This window comes from Canis aureus, chromosome 26 (assembly GCF_053574225.1).
Source record: "Canis aureus isolate CA01 chromosome 26, VMU_Caureus_v.1.0, whole genome shotgun sequence".
In the NCBI taxonomy this organism is placed as follows: Eukaryota; Metazoa; Chordata; class Mammalia; order Carnivora; family Canidae; genus Canis; species Canis aureus.
Window position 1 is genome coordinate 25,962,950 of NC_135636.1, and position 21,056 is coordinate 25,984,005.

The window sequence follows — 21,056 nt, forward strand, 5'->3', positions numbered from 1 at the left end:
CACAACCCTGAGATCAAGCAGGACCTGAGCTGAGATCAAGTCAGATGCATAGCCGACTGAGCCACTCAGGAGCCCCTGGGCACCTGCACTTATAAGGGAAATTTCTGGATGGACCATCCATTGAGATTGTGCCAATTCCTCCTAGCAGAGCCTATGACTGCTTATTTCCCCACAACTTCGAGGGAACAGTGCCTTATCAAAGTTTTCCATCTCTACCAATCTGATTCAGAAAAACGGAAGTGCCTTCATGCGGCTTCCGTATGTTTCTCATTCTAACAGATGAGTCTTTTCACATTTTACAGCCACAAAGCAGATGGTGAAGAGGAAGTTATCAAAGTCAGCCCCTCCCAGGCTACCTCGGTGAGCAGTGAGCACCCTATCTGGGGAGGTGACCCAGCAAAGGTAAGAGGAAGCCAGGTGTTGGCCTGGCAGGGACTATGCTTCCAAGAACGTTTCAACTCCCTCTGCTGCCTCCGTTCTCGCCTCCATTCTCACCTCCTTCCCCTGCCCAGAAGAGCCCATAGTCTGGGCTGTCACTTCTCTATCATCTCCCCCCATGTCTGCATCCCGCCCCAAAGTTCCCACTCACTCTGTCTTCCTGTCATTTGATCCTCTTTTGGCCCAGAACTTCTGGAATGCTGGCCAAAGGTGACATCTAGCCCTCCTACTTGGCCCCACAAGACAGGGAAAAATATCAGAAATATTTGGCTCCTAGGCTCTCTGCTCCTCTGACACTTAGTGACAGTTGAGCCTGCAGCCCCTCACTGTGGGCCAGCGTGCAGAGTGTGTGTAGTGTGCACGTGTGTGCCAACATGCGTATATTACTGGGTAGTGCACAGATGTGTGTCTCTGCAGCAGTCCACAGTGAAGGAAAAACATGCTTGGATCTAGAGCCAGGTTGGACCTAGGTTTGTATCTTTGCTTAGGCTCTAACCAGTACTGGAACGTCAGGCCAGTCGCTTGCCCTCTACCAGCAGTAGCTCCCTGTCTGTAAAGTTGGAATGACCATTGAGGAGCTGGCCCAGGCCAGCCTGGCCTGCCTCCTCCACCCCCACCTTGTTCAGTCAGCTCCAAACGTGCTCCTTTTTTTCTAGTCCTTGTACAAACCAAATTCGTCCTGCCTTGGGCCCCTGGTCCTAGCCCTGTCTTAATTTACTCACAGTACTTGCCAAAGTTTGAAATGATCTCACTTGTGTATTAAATTATTTATCATCTGTCCCTCCCAAACCCACCAGAAAGAACCTACAGGGCAGCAATGCCACATTCTTACGTCTAGCACAGAGCCAGCTCCTTCTGGGTGGTCAATGAATTGTCAAAAGAATGAATGTAAAGTGCTCAGCGCAATGCCCCACATATAATAAAAGCTCAGAATTGCTGAGTATTATTTTTTAAGATTTTATTTATTTATTCATGAGAGACACAGAGAGAGAGAGAGGCAGAGACACAGGCAGAGGGAGAAGCAGGCTCTACGCAGGGAGCCTGACATGGGACTTGATTCCTGGTCCCCAGGCTCAGGCCCTGGGTTGAAGGCGGCGCTAAGCCGCTGAGCCACCCGGGCTGCCCAGCTGGGTATTTTTATTAAGTAGGTGCAAATGGCTGTCATTACCTGTAGGGAATGAACAGCTCTGCTCAACAGTTCTTTTCTTTTTTTTAAGACTTTATTTATTTATTTATTTATTTATTTATTTATTTATTTATTCATGAGAGAAACACAAAGAGAGGCAGAGACACAGGCAGTGGGAGACGCAAGCCCTCTGTGGGGAGCCCGATGTGGGACTCGATCCCAGGACCCTGGGATCATAACTTGAACAGAAGGCAGATGCTCAACCACTGAGCCACCCAGGCACCTCTGCTCAACAATTCTTACAGCAAGTATTTATTTGATCCTATGTGATGATGAGTCATGCGAGAAACAGGAATATGAAGCCCAGGGCCTGCTGTTAAGGAGGACATGGGATCCCTGGGAAGACAAAGACTTGGGGAAAATAATAAGACTGTTGGGATCATGGCTCACTGCATTACTCTAACAAGACTGGAAGTGAGTATCGCTACTCCATTTTTTAGATTAGAAGCCAGGGCTCTGACAGGCCGACATGCCTAAGGTCACTCACCCTGTCTGAAGCACTGAGCACAGTGCGTATGCCCACAGTGGGGACTCAGTGGCCAAGGACATCACACCTCTGTGGGACTCCCCAGAAGCACTTCCAGTACCTTCAACGCAGGACACGTACCTGGGCACATCCCACATGCCTGGGCACCCAGGCAGTGGCCCGGGGCTGCTCATGTGCCTCACTACTCAGGGCTCCTGGTAGAGAGGTCTATGTGAGGGACACCAGGGGTCTATTTTCTGGGAGGCCTTTACCCCTGAGCTCCAGAGTCTGGGCTGAGGGGGAACTTTTGTCCTATGATTGGAAGGGACTGGATGGGGTCAGGGGGAGACCTAGGAGGGGGAGGAATGAGGCCATGCTTGTGCTCACAGGACATACGTGGACAGCAGGCTGTACGGGTGCTTGTGTGTGTATACATACACTATTGCACACTCTTGCATACTCTTCTCCCTACGGACACATTGATGACTCCTCCCACTGGCTGGGTCCTCCCAGTTCCCCGGTCCGATGGGTGCCATTTGAGCTCTCTGAGCTCTGCAACAGCAGGACTCAGTGCCCCCTGCCCACTCCACACCCACAGTGCCCAGCCCAGGACAGGCACTCAAGATCTGTAGAGAAGATGAATTCACCCCTTTCCTCTTTCCGTGTTCTATTACTTACCCCTTCCCTCCTGTTTCTCTCCTCCCCCCCAGGGCCTCCGGGATCTGGCAACAGTGTGGCCCTGACCCCTCCCAGTGCACCCTCCGCATCCCTCACACAGCAAGCATCCTGCTGAGTGTGCATTAGATGCCACAGCCTGGCACCCAACCCCCCCCACCGCCCCCGCCAGCCAAACCCGGCCAGCGGGCCTACCCGGAGCCACACACACCCGGTGGACATCCTGTTTTCCTCCCTCCCTCTCCCTGCCTTGACCGCAGGTCTGGAGCCAGATGCTTATGAAATCCTATGAGGATTTCCTATGAAATCCATCACCAGGCTCCTGATGGCCTGGTGCCCAGGGCCTGGCTTTGAGTTGTGTGCTTTAGGGCTTGGCAAGGCTGGGACAGGAAGCTCGCAGTCCTTGGTGATGCCAGCCCAGCCTGAGACTGGGAGGGGGGCCAGAGTCACCAGCCCCACCACCACTCTGAGCAAGGGAGCACACCTGTGAACAAGCACGCGGGGATGTGGCCTGTAACAGGACACAATGGTCCAAGTTTACATGGAATGTCAATGGGAACATCCAACTATGGCGCTGTTCGCTTTTGAACATGCCCGGTAGTGGAGACAGACACCACGGCCCAATATTGCAGGACCAGGGTTTGAATCCCAGCCATTTCCTAGCTGTTTGAGCTTGGGCAAGCCACTTCACTCCTCCGAGCCTTAGCTTTACTTACACATAGTAGATGCTCAATAAATGTAACTGCAAACAAAAAAAAAATCAGTGTAAGTGCAAATACATACTGAGTGCATCGGCATGCCCACACACATACCATTCTAATAATTCACACACCAAACGTGTAGCAGGTTTATTCAAGGGGCCCACCGATTCATAGATGGAAGTGTGTGTCTGTGAGTTCATTTGCACTGATTACATTTTTCCCAACAATGTACACCATTGTCAGAGTGGTTTTCCAGAGGATTTTCTGAGCACTTGTCATAGGCAGGATAAACCAGTGTGTTTGTCTGTGGAAACATGATGCCTGGGTACCTACCGTATACTTTGGTGCTTGCGTGTGTCTGTGTAGACCCTCATGGGTGGCTACGAGTATGACCTCATTCCCTCTAAGGTTGATCAATTGGCAGAATCTGGTCGTTTCTGCTGCATCTGTCGGTGCCAGAGTTATGGGGCACTCTGGACCTGGTCCTTTTGGGCTCAGATGTCACCTCTGTAGCCTTGGGCAAGAGGCTTACACACTGTGTTCAGGTTCCTTTATTGTGATTTGAAGAAATGATTACCACATTACGGTGGGATGAGGACAAAAAGTGCGTTTATGCAAAGTACTGAGTACACAGCATGGCACAGACAAGCACTGTGTGTGTTGCCCTCCGAATGTCCTGGCACTTGTCCTCTGTGATAGGACATTACCTCGTCCTTCAGCTGCAGCCCTGACTCTGGTATATTGCCACTGTTGGCCCGCAGGGTCCAAGGGCAGGACCACGTCTGAGTCATCCATAATTATAACTTGTGTGAAGCCTGCTAATTTGAACCCCAGATGTCTCCTCTGGCACGAGGACGAGCTGGCATTTATGGAGCACTCCTACATGCCAAACACTGTGTGTAGCCCACAGGTCTTCAAACTGTCTCAAGAGACTGGCATTCTCATTGGCCCTATTTTTGTTATTTTTTAAAAAGATTTTATTTATTATTCATGAGAGACACACAGAGAGACAGAGACATAGGCAGAGGGAGAAGCAGGCTCCCTGTGGGGAGCCCCATGCCAAGTCAATTCCCCGGGACCTGGGATCACGCCCTGAGCCAAAGGCAGATGCTCAACCCAGGTGCCCTCGTTGGCCCTATTTTAGACGGAAAAAAAAAAACAAGCCACAGAGAGGTTAGGGATCACCAGACTCACACAGTGACTTGCACCCTGGATTGCTCCCCTCTCAGCCTGCTCTCTACACAAGATTTGGGACGAAGAGTTGGGGCATGAATGTTGCTGGTCGTCTCCCGAGGGCTGGCGCTCTCACCCCATACCTCCCACTGATGCCTTCCCCATCCCTACCGATATTGCTCTGCTCCTCGGTCTCACCCTGGGGGCATCTCCGCTCCCCGCCCCGGCACAGCCTCCGAGAGCCCAGGCAGTGGCCTTGGGTCTCGTCTTCCTTGACCCAGTTGGGGGTGAGGCGAAGGAGCTCCTCCGAAGCTGGCTTGAGAAATCACCTGGCCCCTGGTCAGCAGGGATGGGGAGGGCACGCAAGACTCCGCAGCCGGGAGGGGCAGCCCCTGGGGGGAGGGGCCTGGGTTGGGTGCTCAGGCTCGGGGAAAGGAAGGGGTGGAGCCGAAGGGGAACCTGCCCCCCCCCCCCGCCCAAGCCCGTCAGCCCTTCCCACTCTCCCCGACCTCCCCCCACCTCTGAGAGGTGGGATCGCCGGCTAAAGGAAACAGCTGCCCCCCGCGGTGAAGAGGGCAGCCGGCTGAGCTGCCACCACCTTGCAGGAACACCAGAGGGCGCCCGAGGCCGCTACGGGCTCGCTGTCCAGTGAGTTCAGAGCCTCCAGGTGCCCCTCGGGTCTCCGGGAGCCACCTGGGCCCAAGGCCTTGTGCATTGTGCTGTTGCGGGGTGCAGCCCCCTGTACATGTCAGTTAGGTTGGATGATGATGTCGGCTAAACCTCCCCGTACTGATACCTTAACTGATTTTCTGTCTACTTGTTTCCTCGTTTATTGAGAGTATTAAAATCTCCACAACAGCCTGGAAGCTCCCAGAGAAGTCAGTTGGGGCCACTGTGGGGCTCCTCTCACTCACCAGGTTCCTGGTTGATCCTTTTTTTTTTTCAGTTGGGAGGGCGAACCTGATTCCTGTTACTCCATCTTGACCAAAACAGTTGTATTATTATCTTTTTTTTAAAAAAGATTTTATTTATTTATTTATTTATTTATTTATTTAATTATTTATGAGAGACCCAGAGAGAGAGGCAGAGACACAGGCAGAGGGAGAAGCAGGCTCCCTGTAGGAGCCCCGGGACCCTGGAATCACGACCTGAGCCAAAGGCAGACGCTCAACCTCTGAGCCACCCAGGCGCCCCTTATTTTATTTTAAACCAGAACATTTATTGTGTGACTAATCATTGAAATCCTTCAGATGGACTGGGTGCCCTCCTGGGCTGAGGTGTCGTTCCTTCACAGAATCCAGGCCTGAATCTGTGGTGGACAATTTTTAGGTGCCTTATTCAACCGGTCTCAGTGGTGGTTCACCTTTTAGCCTTGGCACTCCAGTTATACTTTGTCTTCCGCTTGGCAGGGTAGCCACGTTTGCCACGGGTAGACTTCTGAAGGTGGTAGGCCTGAGAGCCACAGTGGCAGCATGATTTGTGCATCTTACTGCGACGCCTTCCAAATGATGACATCCCCTTTGTCATCTCGCTTCTGTGCTCCAGACCAAAGAGCACAAAAGTAATGAGAGATTTGTAGAAGAGTTGCAAAGATAATAGAGGGGGTTTCTATATACCATGTCTGCTCACTGTCCTCCACTCAGTGACAGTTTCCTGGTCTTTCCTTGTCTTTTGTGACCTTGGCACTTTTGAAGAGTGCTGGTCAGATATTTTGCAGCACGTCCTTCAGCTAGCTTTCCCAAGGTCAGGCTGCAGTTATGGAAGTTGGGAAGAAGAATGCCACAGGATGAAGTACGCTTCTCATCACATCATTTTAGGGTGCCATGCTATGTCAAGACTTGTTACTGGGGATGCTAATCTGACTGTTTGGTTCAGGCGGCACCTGACAGATTTCTCCACTGTCAAGTCTTTATTTTTCCCCTTTCCACATTCTATCTGTTGGAAGCTAAGTCTAACTCACACTCCAGGGGAGGGGAACCAAGCTTCACAGCCTGGGGAGGAGGGCATCAGAGAACGTGTGGACACATGTTAAAGCCACCACAGAAATGATACCTATTTGAAGGGGAGGTAGTTGCAAATATCCTTTTTCACCTTAAAGTTTCACCCACTAATTTGAATGTTTATAGGTGGATTTGGCCTACAGCAATTACTACTGTGGTGTGCAAGGGGGGATTGTTCTAATCCTGTCAATACTGTATCTATTAACTGGAATTCTCCTGTAAGGAGGATTTGTCCCTTCTCCCTCATACCAGATTTTGAATACATTAGTTTGAAAAAAATTAAATCCTCTCATTAACAATTTTTTGGTTAGTTGTTGAAGTGATAATATGTTAGATATATTGGATTAGATACAATACATTATTAAAATTAATTTCACCTGCCGGTGCCTGGGTAGCTCAGTCAGTTGAGTGTCCAATTCTTGATTTTAGATCAGGTCATGATCTCAGGGTCATGAGATAGGAGCCTCCTGTTGGGCTCCAGGCTCAGTGGGGAAGTCTGCTTGAGATTTTTCTCTCTCCCTCTCCCTCTCCCCCCCCACTTCATGCGTGCATGCATCCTCTCTCTCAAATAAAGTGAATTATTGTTAAAAACGTAATACATTTTACATGGTTCAAAATTCAAAAAGGGTGAAAGACTATGTGGTGTTGAGTTAGGGACAGATGGGGCTAGGCAGGGAAAGATAAGGGAAAGGCCCAGAGTCAGGCTTCCATAAATCTCTGGGCTCCCATAAATCCCAAGGACACTGAAAGGCCCAGAGGCAGGCTCCTACTCTCCCAAGAAAACAGAGATAAGGCAGCAGAAACAGAGACAAAAATGTAAATCTGGCCCCTCACTCCAAAGTGTTAAGGAGTGAGTGTCTTCCTTTGATGGTTACCAAGCAACCACAGAAACTGCTCAGACCCCAAAACAGCCATATGTCATTCTCTCCAGACAGCACAAAGAGACCTCATGGCTGTGGGCTCCCTGGTTAGGTTCTCAATAAAAGGCCAGCCAAAAAGCCTTCAGCAGCAACCTTGTCAGGACCCCTCTCACTTCTGAGAGCTTTCTCTATACCTTTGCTTAATAAACTTCCTTTGCTATCCTCTCTCCTTGGTCCTCGAGGTTCATTCTTCGACGCCGTGAGATGAGAACAAGCTCTCCGGCTTCATTTTGGTGCTGACACCCGGGATCGGTCACACGGAAGGGTGAGTAAATGCGGACTCTTTCCTTTTCTTTCCTGGGAGATGTCTCTCCCTTGGATAACCTCTTCTCATAACAAACAGCAAAACCGGACACGTGTCAGCCAGTTAAAGGTGAGTAACATGACTGCCAGTCTGAAGACTCAGGTGACAAGCTTCTGGGGAAAGGTTTGGTCGATCTTCCTTCCCCAAAGGAAGGGCATGTTGGCCTACCCCTAACTAGTTCTGCTTTCAGTCTTCTGGCTTTCTTTTATTTATTTATTTATTTATTTATTTATTTATTTATTTATTTATTTATGATAGTCACAGACAGAGAGAGAGAGAGAGAGAGGCAGAGAGAGAGGCAGGCTCCATGCACCGGGAGCCCGACGTGGGACTCGATCCCGGGTGTCCAGGATCGCGCCCTGGGCCAAAGGCAGGCGCTAAACCACTGCGCCACCCAGGGATCCCTCTTCTGGCTTTCTTAATTGGTTTTTCCCCACCTCAGAGACTTTGCTTACTGTGGGGTCATGCTTGCAAATGGGACCTCATGTATATGAACAGAAAAGCACCAAGTGTGAGGTAAGGAAACTTATTTGGAATTGGCTTATAAGTGGTCTGACTGATCATGGGGCTAAGAATGCAAGCAAATTTACATGACCAGACAATGAGGGCTCATGCAAGAGAGCTCTGAAGAATAAGTCATTTGTAGGATTCCAGGCTAGTCTAAGGTTCATTGCAGGGTGCACTGGCAATTCAGCGCTCTGAGCCTGCCCTCGATTACCTTTGGTGGCCTTGGGGTCTCCAAGACACATAAAAGAATGGAGACTGGCCCTGGGGGTCACACCTCCAGGGAAGCCTTATCCACAAGTAGCATACGCCTCCCCCTGAGAGACCCTATATGTTTCGCTTGCTTCCTCAACCTTCTAAAAGGAATATCATAGTTTAAACTATTAACCTAAAACAAACAAACAAACAAAAAAAAAAAACTATTAACCTCGCTAAACTCTATGATTAGGCCAAACTTTTTCGGGGAGATCCACAGGAGACCAGGAAGATTAGGTGAAGGATCGGTAAGAGTGGCTACTCCCACCAGCCTGATCCCACCTCATCCCAAGATGTTAGGCTACTCTTTCACCTTGGGTAGGTGAACCAAGGGACGCCTTGGTTTAGTTGAGAGCTGATTTGTAGGGAGGCCTTCATAGTCACCTCTCTATAACAGGTACGCAGTAAGAGACTCCTACCAAGATCACGAGATGGGAAACAAACCATCCTTGGTGGAGACACCTCTGGATTGCATTCTGAAAAATTGTGGAAAATTTGACCCACTGACGCTTAAAAGAAAGTGTATGAAGTTTTTTTGTTCCCAGGCTTGGCCTCAATATCGCCTGGAGGATGGAGAGACCTGGCCTCCTGAGGGAAGTATTGAATACAATACTATCTTACAGTTAGATCTATATTGTAAAAGGGAGGGTAAATGGTCAGAAGTTCCTTTTGTGCAAGCTTTCTTTGCCTTAGGAGAGCAGATAGACTTATGTAAATCTAGTAAGGCAAACACCTCCTCCCTGGCCTCTGTAAAACATCAGGAGAAGGGAATGTATAATAATCTGCCCCCTGAGGCTCCTTCCCAGGAAAAGCCTGCCCCTTAAACCCTCCTGCCCGCCTAATCTGGGGTTGCCTCAAACTGAGAACCCTCCCAGTAAGAAAAAGGCGCACTGGCTATATCCGATACCTGAAATGCCTAGTGAATTTGGTCCCAGGAAAGTACATGTGCCATTCTCTCTCCAAGACTTTAAACAGATCAAGAGTGACTTGGGCAAGTTCACAGATAACCCTGACCAATATATTGAAGTCTTGCAAAATATAACCCAAATTTGAATTGTTTGAATTAGATTGGAGAAATGTAATGTTGATTCTTACTCAGACTTTGACCGCTGTAGAAAGGCAGGCTGCCTTGCAGGCTGCTGAAACCTTTGGGGACGAATATATGTGGCCTTTGGGGAAGAAGTACAGATTGGGGAAGAGGCTTTCCCCACGGGTAAACAGGCGGTTCCTCTAGGTGACCCCCAATGGGACTATGATAGTTCTGTGGGAGTCTGGAAACAGAAACATTTTCAGGCATGTATTCTGAAAGGATTGAGGAGAACTAGGAAAAAGGCTTTAAACTATTCCACGCTGGCCCCAGTAATTCAGGGACGCTTTAGAGCCCCCTTCTACCTTCTTAGAGAGACTAAGACAGACTTTATATAGCATACCTCTCTGACCCCGGATACTCCAGAAGGGGAAATAATACTAAAAAATAAGTTTATAACTCAATCAGCTCCTGATATTCAGAGAAAGTTACAAAAGATGGCTATAGGTTGGGACAACTCCCTAAACACCCTCCTGAAGATGGCTAATTCCATCTTTTTCAACAGAGATCAGCAGGAGGCCCGAGAAAAAGAAAGGAAAGATCAAAAGAAAGCTGTTTTTCTAGTGGCAGCCCTAAAAGGACAAGACTTTCAGTCCACCTGAGAAGCTCCTGGTGCCTGTTATAAATGTGGACAGATTGGGCACTTCAAACAGGAATGCCCCGGAAAGCCACCACGGCCCTCTCCTAGATGCAAAGGAGACCACTGGAAGGTTGACCACCCTCACGGAGTCTGGAGGCCCGCCCGTCCCTTTCTCGAGGGATCTAGCAGGATTGATGGGGCCCGGGGGGCTCTATGTCTCTGCCCCTGTCACTTGACACAGGAGCCTCGGGTTATCCTGGACATAGAGGGAAATAAAATCAATTTCCTTCTGGATAAGGGGTCGCTTATTCTGTCCTCCTTTCCAATCCTGGCAGCCTCACTACTCATAAGGTTACTGTAAGGGGTGTCTCGGGAGAAACCTGACCAAGTACTTTTCAGAGCCCCTCTGCTGTGTCTGGGGAGAAATAATGTTCACTCGTTCATTTCTAGTCATGCCTGAAAGCCCAACTCCTTTGTTAGGAAGAGACATCTTAGCTCAAATGACAACCATAGGATTAGTGGGGCCAGGACAACTTTTATGTCTCCCTCTAACAGACATGAAGGTCAACCCTCTGGAGGAAAAACAGGACAGGCTAAAACTGCCTCCCTAGTTGTGATCCGCCTAAAGGATCCTTCCTCCGTTCTCCACCAAAAGCAGTTTCCCCTAAAATCTGGGACTAAAAGGGGATTAGAAAGCATCATAAATAACTTAAAGGCACAGGGACTTTTAAAGCCCTACAACACCCCTGTAACTCTCCCATTTGGGGAATATACAAGCCTAATGGTGAATGGAGGTTAGTTCAAGACCTCCGCCTGATTAACAAAGCAGTTATCCCACTCCACCCTGTTGTCCCCACCCTTATACTCTGCTGGCACAGATACCCAGTGACACTACATGGGTTTCAATACTAGATCTTTTTTTTTTTAAGATTTTATTTATTTATTCATAGACACAGAGAGAGAGGCAGAGACACAGGCAGAGGGAGAGGGAGAGGGAGAGGGAGAAGCAGGCTCCATGCAGGGAGCCCAATGTGGGACTCGATCCCGGGTCTCCAGGATCATACCCCAGGCTGCAGGCGGTGCCAAACCGCTGTGCCACCGGGCGCTGCCCTCAATACTAGATATTAAGGATACCTTTTTCTGTATCCCTGTCCACCCTGACTCTCAATATCTCTTTTCTTTCGAAGATCCGACAGGACAAAATACACAGCTTACTTGGACTGTTTTGACCCTGGGATTTCGGGACAGTCCACATTTATTTGGTCAGGCCCTAGCAAAGGATATTTTGGAGTTTAATTATTCTCAGGTTAAGGTTTTTGCATTATGTGGATGACATTCTTATTTGTGCTCCCACCAACCTGATTTCTCAAGAGGGAACAACTGCTTTACTTAACTTTTTAGCCTCTTGAGGATATAAGATGTCAAGGAAAAAGGCCCGACTATCCCAGACTTCTATAAAATACTTAGGCCTAATACCATCAGAAAGCATGAGGGCTCTAGGAGAAGAAAGGACTAAGCCTACCTTTAAAAAAAAATTATTTATTCGTGAGAGACCCACATAGAGAGAGAGAGGCAGAGACACAGGCAGAGGGAGAAAGAGGCCCCATGCAGGGAGCCCCACTATCCCAGGTCTCCAAGATCACGCCCTGGGCCGAAGGTGGCGCTAAACCGCTGAGCCAACCCAGGCTGCCCAGATTAAGCCTCTCTTGTCTCTCCCTCTCGCTTGCACCCTTAAACAGCTGCAAGGTTTTTGGAAATTATAGGATACTGCAGGTTATGAATACCAGGGTTTGGAGAAATAGCCCACCCACTATATCACTAAATAAAGGAAACTTAATCTAATGGAACCTATATCCTACCATGGGAGCTAAAGGCCTGACAGGCCTTTTGCAACTTAAATAAGCTTTATTAAAAGTTCCAGCTCTAAGTCTTTCTGTGGGAAAGGATTTCAACTTGTGTGTCACGGAAAGGAACGGAATAGCTCTTGGAGTTGTGACCCAGACTAGAGGATCAACTCAACAACTGATAGGATACTTAAACAAGGAATTAGACATAATGGCAAGAGAGTGGCTGGCATGTTTATGGGCTGTAGCAGCTGTTGCCCTCCTGATACCTGAAGTCGTTAAGATAACCTTGGAGGCAGATATAACTGTTTATGCCCCTCATAATATAACAGGACTATTGGAATCAAAAGGAGGCTTCTGGCTGATAGTCACCTCTTAAGATATCAAGCCTTACTCCTAGAAGGACCTGCTATTTGCATTAAGACTTGTACATCTTGGGACCTCTGGGTGGCTCAGTGGTTGAGCGCCTGCCTTCAGCCCAGGGCGTGATCCTGGAGACCCGGGATTCCAGTCCTGTATCAGCCTCCCTGCATGGAGCCTGCTTCTCCCTCTGCCTGTGTTTCTGCCTCTCTCTCTGTGCCTTTCATAAATAAATAAATAAATAAATAAATAAATAAATAAATAAATCTTTAAAAACAAAAAACTTATACATCTTTAAATCCTGCAACTTTCCTACCGGAGGAGGAGGATAAACTCGAACATGATTGTGAACAAATTATAATGCAGTTTTCTTTTTTTTTTAAGATTTTATTTATTTTCTCATGAGAGACACACAGAGAGAGAGAGACATAGGCAGAGAGAGAATCAGGGACCCTGATGTGGGATTCGATCTCAGGACTCCAGGACCACACTCTGGGCTGAAGGCAGATGCTCAACCTCAACTGCTGAGCCACCCAAGAATCCCCAAATTGTAATGTAAAATTATTCTGCCAGACAGGATCTGCAAGAAACTCCACTAGACAATCCAGATTGGATCCTATATACTGATGGCAGCTCCTTTACAGAACAGGGAATAAGGAAGGCCAGATATGCTGTAGATAATTGAAAAGTAAAAAAAAAAAAAGAAAAGTAATTACCTTCCGAGGTAATTGAAAGCAAGCCCCTTTCTCCTGGCTCTAGAGCTCTGCTAGCTGAATTAATAGCCTTGATCTGAATGTTAGAACTAAGCAAAAATAAGCAGGATAATATCTATACAGGCCTTCTTAGTCTTACATGCCCATGCAGGAAAGAGTGACATTTCCTGACAGTAAATGGGTTCCCTATAAAATATCACCAGGAAATATATAATCTTTTAAAATCTGGGCTTTTTTTAAAAGATTTTATTTATTCATTCATGAGAGACAGAGAGAGAGAGAGAGGCAGAGACACAGGCAGAGGGAGAAGCAGGCCCCTGCAAGAAGTCCTTGTGGGACTCGAGTCCGGTCCTGGATCCTGGGATCACGCCCTGAGCCAAAGGCAGATGCTCAACCACTGAGCCGCCCAGGTGTCCCTTAAAATCTGTTTTTCTGCTCCTAGAGGTAGCAATTATACATTGCAGGGGACATGCAAAAGGGACTGACCAAGCAACTATGGGCAATGCTTTTGCTTTACCCATATGCCAAAGTCAAAAAGTTTCCAGTATTTGTTAGTATGGGTTGATACTTTTATCAACTGGGTAGAGGCCTTTCCATGTGACTGAAAAGGCACAGGAAGTTATCAGGGTTTTGCTTTATGAAATAATACCTAGATCTGGCTTGCCTAAAAGTTTGTAAAATGACAATGATCCCTCTTTTAAGGCCACTATCACCCAGGGAAGATCAAAGGCCCTGGGCATAGACTATCACTTACATTGTGCTTGGAAACCTCAGTCCTCAGGAAAGGTGGGAAAAATAAATGAGATCCTAAAAAGGCACCTAAGGAAATTATTTCAGAATAATTTTGGAGCCCCAGCTCTCCTGGACGTCAGCCCTTCCCATAGTGTTAATTAGAATAAGGAATACTCCAAAAATCCAAGGACTTAGTCCATATGAACGGTTATATGGACTTGCTTTCCTAACCAATGATTTTCTATTTGATCCAGAGACAGATGCCCAGATTAAACACAGAACATCTTTAGCTCAATTCCAATACCAACTACAACAACTATCCAAAGAGCAGCCACAGGAAAAGGGACCCTCTATATATCAACCGGGGGATCTGGTGTTGGTTAAAACTTTACCCACTAAATCCCCGTCAGTGAATAAAATATAGGAAGGACCATATCCTGTCATTCCCTCTACTGCAACTGCTGTTAAAGTTTCAGGTCTTGAATCCTGGATTCATCATTCATATTAAGAAGTGGACATCAGGCCTTGATAATCCTGCAAGTGATCCTCCAACCTATTCCTATGGGCCTATAGAAGACCTTCATTTACTGTTCAAAAGACAAGGCAAGTAAACCTAAGAGCCATGATTTGAGGGTTACTTTTACTATGGAATAATATGTATTTGGGGGCCATGACAGAATGTTCTATTTTAACATCCCAGGCCATTAATATAACTGTGGGGGAATCCTTAACACTCTAGTACTGGTCCAACTGTTCTTTGCCTGCCAGCCCCATAGTATGGGGGTAGGGGGGGGAAGAAGACACTGCTATTTATGAACAGAAAATGGCCAGTAGCTCTCGTTTTACCAACTTAACAAATCAATCCTATAAACAAAATAAGGATTATACCACATGATTGGCCGCTAGCGGCACGTTAATGGACGCTAGAAAATACGCCTGTGTAAAATGAAAACAGGCTCTTCCGGTATTGACTACAGAAGTTCTTTTCCCACTAAGGTCACTATAAACCCTAACCCCATGAAACTATTGGCTACATCTAATTTTGGGGTACATATGGCTCTCAATGTCATGAATCAACCTCAGTTTTGTATTGCCAACAACTACTCATAACGCTTGCTTTTTTTAGTTTTTTTTTTAAATTTTAATTTATTTATGATAGTCACACAGAGAGAGAGAGAGGCAGAGACACAGGCAGAGGGAGAAGCAGGCTCCATGCACTGGGAGCCCGACGTGGGATTCGATCCTGGGTCTTCAGGATCGCGCCCTGGGCCAAAGGCAGGCGCCAAACCGCTGCGCCACCCAGGGATCCCAACGCTTGCTTTTTTAAAAAAATATATTTTATTTATTTCTCCATGAGAGACACAGAGAGAGAGAGAGAGAGAGAGAGAGAGAGAAAGAGGCAGAGACACAGGCAGAGGGAGAATCAGGCTCCATGCCGGGACCCTGACGTGGGACTCCATCCCGGGTCTCCAGGATCAGGCCCTGGGCTGAAGGCAGGCTCAACACCGCTGAGCCACCCAGGGATCCCCAAAGCTTGCTTTTCAATAGTCTAGTGGATGTGGGGGGCCACCCAGGCCAAAATTTTATGACTCAACAAGAGTCTTATTACTCAACAAGAGTCTTACTACTCACCTTCAAGCTCTCTGTAAGACAGGCCTCCAATACATCTAAAAACATATAGTTCAAGCCAATTGTATATGCATAGCCTGCTATAAACCTATACTAATCAATGCAACTTTACACTTCCCATCCCCAACTAGTGACTTACATCTACCAAGAGGATGGGCCTTATTTTGTGCCAATATGGCCTATTACACCATTCCTAAACAATTCTTGGGGTTATGTACTGTAGGCAAACTAGGATTGTTACTCTTCCCACTCCCAGCAGCCTGTTCCAGCAAGAACTGCCTCATCTATCTCCTGATTGCGATGACAATGTGGTTCTCATATCAGACCATACCATATTATATGATATGATATCTTATATCATATCAGTTCTGTGGAAGCAGAAGCCTTAGCCCTCTCCTTGGTGGGTCTCCCAGCGCTAGGAAAAGTCTTACATCGTGAGATAAAACAAACTGTTTGCTCAGCAGAACCAGAAACCACACATCCCAAGCATTAGATGCTCTAAAACAAGAACTAAGTAAAGTTAGGGCAGGATTTCTAAAAAATCTGGCAACTATTGACTACTTCTTCTTTTTTTAGATTTTATTTATTTATTCATGAGAGACACACAGAGAGAGGCAGAGAGAGAAGCAGGCTCCATGCAGGGAGCCTGATGTGGGATTCGATCCCGGAACTCCGGGATCACGCCCTGAGCCAAAGACAAGCTCTCTGGCAGCCCGGGTGGCTCAGTGGTTTAGCGCCGACTTCAGCCCAGGGCATGATCCTGGAGACCCACCATCCAGTTCCATGTTGGGCTCCCTGTGTGGAGCCTGCTTCACCCTCTGCCTGTGTCTCTGTCTCTGTCTCTGTCTCTCTCTCTCTGTGTCTCTCATGAATAAATAAATAAAATCTTAAAAAAAAAACAAAAACAAAGGCAAGCGCTTAACCGCTGAGCCACCCAGGCATCCCAATTGCTTGCTTCTTCAACATCGCTTAGGTGGTAAAGAGTTTCCACACATGTGCTGTTTTAATATAATTGACAATTCTTATAAGGGCTCACAATTAATAAATGACATTCAAACTCAACTGGACAAAAATCAGAGTCTTTCCAGGATTGTTTGATTGGCTTGGAAACTGGTGTCAATATTTCAGAGATGCTATTTTACTCTTGGAAATAATTTTTGGATTTTGTATTTCTGTGTTTGTCAGTGCCTGTGGCACTTCATGCCTTCCAACATCTCTTGGGAGCCATACTGTGGACCTCTTGACCAACCCCTGGGAATGCTCTGACTGCTGACCCCTTATGCCGTCCCTTTTCAGCCTGAAGCAGCCAGAGAGGTTATTGTCCCAATCCCTAACTGCAGTTAAGGTTATTATTCCAGAGGGAGGAATGAGTTAGGGACAGATGGGGCTAGGCAGGGAAAGATAAGGGAAAGGCCCAGAGTCAGGCTCCCATAAATCTCTAGGCTCCCATAAATCCCAAGGACACTGAAAGGCTCAGAGGCAGGCTCCTACTCTCCCAAGTAAACAGAGATAAGGCAGCAGAAACAGAGACAAAAATGTAAATCTGGCCCCTCACTCCAAAGTGTTAAGGAGTGAGTGTCTTCCTTTGATGGTTACCAAGCAACCACAGAAACTGCTCAGACCCCAAAACAGCCATATGTCATTCTCTCCAGACAGCACAAAGAGACCTCATGGCTGTGGGCTCCCTGGTTAGGTTCTCAATAAAAGGCCAGCCAAAAAGCCTTCAGCAGCAACCTTGTCAGGACCCCTCTCACTTCTGAGAGCTTTCTCTGTATCCTTACTTAATAAACTATTACTGTCCTCACTCTCCTTGGTCCATAAGATTCATTCTTCAAATCTGTGAGACAAGAACCAAGCTCTCCCGCTTCAGTGCTAGTCTCTCTTCCCGTCCTCTCCCCACCACCCTTTCTGCAGGCTCCTCCCCAGAGGTGACCAAAGTCAGTAGAGATTTTAGGCATCTACAAGCAATGTCCATAAATATTCTTCTTTTTCCACAAATGGTTTAAAAGTATTCATACTGTTTAGCACCCTACACGTTTTTAAAAAGGATTTTATTTATTGGGGGGGGGGGCACTAGCAGGGGGAGGGACAGAGGGAGAGAGAGAAGCAGGCTCCCTGCTCAGCAGGGAGCCTGATGGGTTCCAGGACCCTGAGATCATGACCTGACCCAAGACAGATGCTTAATTGACTGAGCCACCCAGGTGCCCCTACCCTACACCTTTTCATCTAACAATATAACTTGAAGGTCAGTCCAGATCAGTACGTAAAGATATTCTCATTTTGACATTCTGTTCCACTGTATAAATGTGCCATACTTTATTAGCTAGTCCTCTGCCAATGAACATTTAGGTTGTTTCCAAATGTTTTCTCTTACAAACAATTCTGCGGTGCTCCTACATGTGGAATTTAACCTACCAATATACCTGCACAAGAGGGAGGGATCAAAGGGCATGTGTATTTTCCATTTTGATATTGCCAAACTGCCTTTCTTGGAATCTGCACCAATTTACGCCCTGTGCTAGGTTCCTGGGGCTTCTCTACAAGGTACTGCAAACCACGTGGCTTCAAACAACAGAAATGTACTGTGTCCCAGTATAAGAGGCTGGAAGTCTGAAATCAAGTTGTTGGCAAGGCCACCCTCCCTCTGAAGTCTTTAGGGAAGATGGCTTTTTTTTTTTTTTTTAAGATTTTTAAATTTGTGTATTTGACACAGAGAGAGAGAGATGGAACACAGGGGGAGCGGCAGAGGGAGAGAGAGAAGCAGGCTCCTTACTGAGCAGGGAGCCCAATAGGGAGTAAGATCCCAGGACTGTGAGATCATGACTTGAGTCAAAGGCAGACACTTCACTCACTGAGCCACCCACGTGTCCCGGGAGGAAGACTTTTATGCTTCTTCTAGCTTCTGGTGGTTACAGGCAACCATTGGCATTCTTGGGCTTATAGACACGTCACTCCAGACTCTGTCTCCATCTTCACGTGGCCATCTGCCCTCTGTGTGTGTGTGTGTCATGGCCAAATCTCCCTTTCTTATTAGGGCACCGGTTATTGGATTAGGGCCCATCTTAATCCAGTAGCAACTCATTTTAACTTTATTATATCAGCAAAGACCCTATTTCCAAATAAAGTCACACTCATAGACTCCAAGTGGACATGAAATTTGGGGAAACAGTATTCAACCCAGTACACATCTCTACTAGCAAAGTGTGACAGTTAAACAGCCCCCTTTACCATTCTTCAAGGGTTCATGTGACAGTTGGCGTTGGTGGGAATTAACTTTGGTTATTGGATTCTGCTTCTTCGAAAAGAGATATTCTATGGGGATGGGGCTTTGTGGGGCCTGGGATTTATTGGGGTTATACATCAGGGCTGGTTACCTACTAGGCAGCTGGAAGGAGAGCTAATGCAACATAGATACTCTGAGGTGGAGGTCTACCTCACTTTTGGAGCCATTTTGTCAGTGTGAAATTCTGTCCCTGGTCCTGCTCAGCCGTGGGCACTAACTCAGAGTGTCCAGGTCAGAGGTCGTGCACCACAGCTCATGAGTTGAAGCTGCCCCTGGAACTGTTTCATCTTGCTCAGTGCTTAGTCAAGTTTTGAAACAGATACTAATGTTTAAAAATGGATACATCTCATATACAGATTTAGATTCTAACTTCTCCCGGGGAAAAAAAAATATCTGTTAACACTGTGCTTGCATTTCCACAGGGCAACACACTCCTAAGTACCACTACTGACATTTGATATTGTCTCCCCAGCTCTGGGCCTTCGAAACAAGATGCAATGCATAGGCGCAGGCTGTTTGACTGCCTGCATTTGAATCCCAGCTCCGCCCCTTGCTACCTGTGCATCCTTGGGCAAGCTACTCAGTGTTCCTGAGCCTCACTGGCCTTATCTGTAAAACTACCGGTTGATTTATTTAACCCACTTTTCTTGAGCATCTACTCTGTGCCAGGCATTTTTTAGGCACTTGGGATATAAACAAAGTGAACAAAGATCCTCGTTCTTGTGGAGATCATACTGTGGCAGGGGTAGACAAGTAACAATAATATAACAAATAGGTAAGTTATAGAGTGTACTGAAAGGTTGATAAATGCTGTAGGAAAGCAAAAACCAGACTCCAAAGTGCACAGGGAATGGGATATTGGGGCAGGGTCCCATTTTAAAACAGGCTGCTAGGGAAGGACTTGCTGAGAAGCAGGGCATTTGTGCAGACTTGAAGGGGGTGAGGGGGGCCGCCAGGTGATGAGCTGGGGAAAGTGTACCAGCAGAGGGAACAGCTAGGCAGAGGCCTGAGGCAGGAGCTGGCCTTGATGTGGGAGAAACAGCAAGGAGGCTGGTCCCGTGGGAAAGGAGACAGGAAGGGAGTCAAGGTCACAGGCGAAGAAAAGGAGAAAGTAGTGTCAGCAAATCAGGTAAGGCCTTACAGCCACAGAGCATTTTGGTTTTACTGTGTGAGGTGAGAGCCATGGGAGGTGCCAAGCAGAGAAGGGCATGACCTAACTTTGGTTATACATGGATCTGCCTAATTAGAGCACTGCAAAGATTAGACTCGGGGGTGGGGGGAGCACGAAGGGGAAAGCTGGGAGACCAGGGAGAAGCTGGTGTAATAATCTCAGTGAGAGGCGATGGTGGCTCAGGCCAAGAAGAAGCTGTGATGATGGAGAGAAGTGGCCAGGTCAGGCCGCATTTGCAAGGTTGGCTAGGCGCTGGGTTGGATTCGGAAGGTGAGGAAAGACAGGAGCTAAGGATGGCTCAGAGGGTTTGGCTTAGAGAGCCAGCAGGGAGTTGGAGCTACCACCTTCTCAGGGGTGAGTGACATAGCAGGGGTGGGGCGGGAGGGGAGGGTTGACGGGAGCATTTTGGGATAGTTGAGCTGGGATTCAACATGCAGGTGAACACGGCTGGAAATACAAACCTGCCATCTGGGAGCCAGGTTTGGGAATGATAGTCCTCACCTCATAAGTTGTTAGGAGGGTAAATGAATGAATTTGTGTCTGTAAGGCACTGAGAAGAGGGCCTGGCCTCTGGTAAGTGCTCATGGGGGTTAGGTGTTCTTGTTGCTCTGGAAGAAATCCCAGCTTTGGCTCTGACTCCCTCTTCCAGAACTCCAGGCTTCACATCCCCCTGGGGATGGGACAGTAGGTTGTCAAGATGGTGGAGAAATTTCCTTTCCAATAAGTTAGTGTTTAAATCCATCCTTGAGGGGCACCTGGGTGGGTCAGTCGATTTAGGGTCTGCCTTCTGCTCAGGTCATGATCCTAGGATTCTGGGATGGAGTCCTGCATCAGCCCCACAGCATCAGCCCCACAGCATGGAGCCCCCACATTGAGCCCCCAGATCAGGCTCCCTGCTGGGTGGTGAGCCTGCTTCTGCCTCTCCCTCTGCGGCTTCCCCTGCTTGTGTGCTCTCTCTCTCTCTCTCAGATAAATAAATAAAATCTTTTAAAAAAATAATAAATCCATCCTTGGGTCATTTCTCTGACCACTAGT

General features: G+C 47.5%; 1 long non-coding RNA gene across 2 annotated transcripts; it reads left to right on the forward strand.

Annotated features, from left to right (window-relative positions):
• The first annotated feature begins 288 nt into the window (after window positions 1-288).
• On the forward strand, window positions 289-17,614 carry LOC144298119 (uncharacterized). 2 transcript variants are annotated; one of them, XR_013365115.1, is made up of 3 exons: window positions 289-402; window positions 7,742-7,932; window positions 14,409-17,614. It is a non-coding gene; the product is annotated as an uncharacterized LOC144298119 (long non-coding RNA). The 2 variants fall into 2 exon arrangements; XR_013365114.1 differs by lacking the exon at window positions 289-402 and adding an exon at window positions 5,157-5,287.
• Window positions 17,615-21,056: the final 3,442 nt, after the last annotated feature.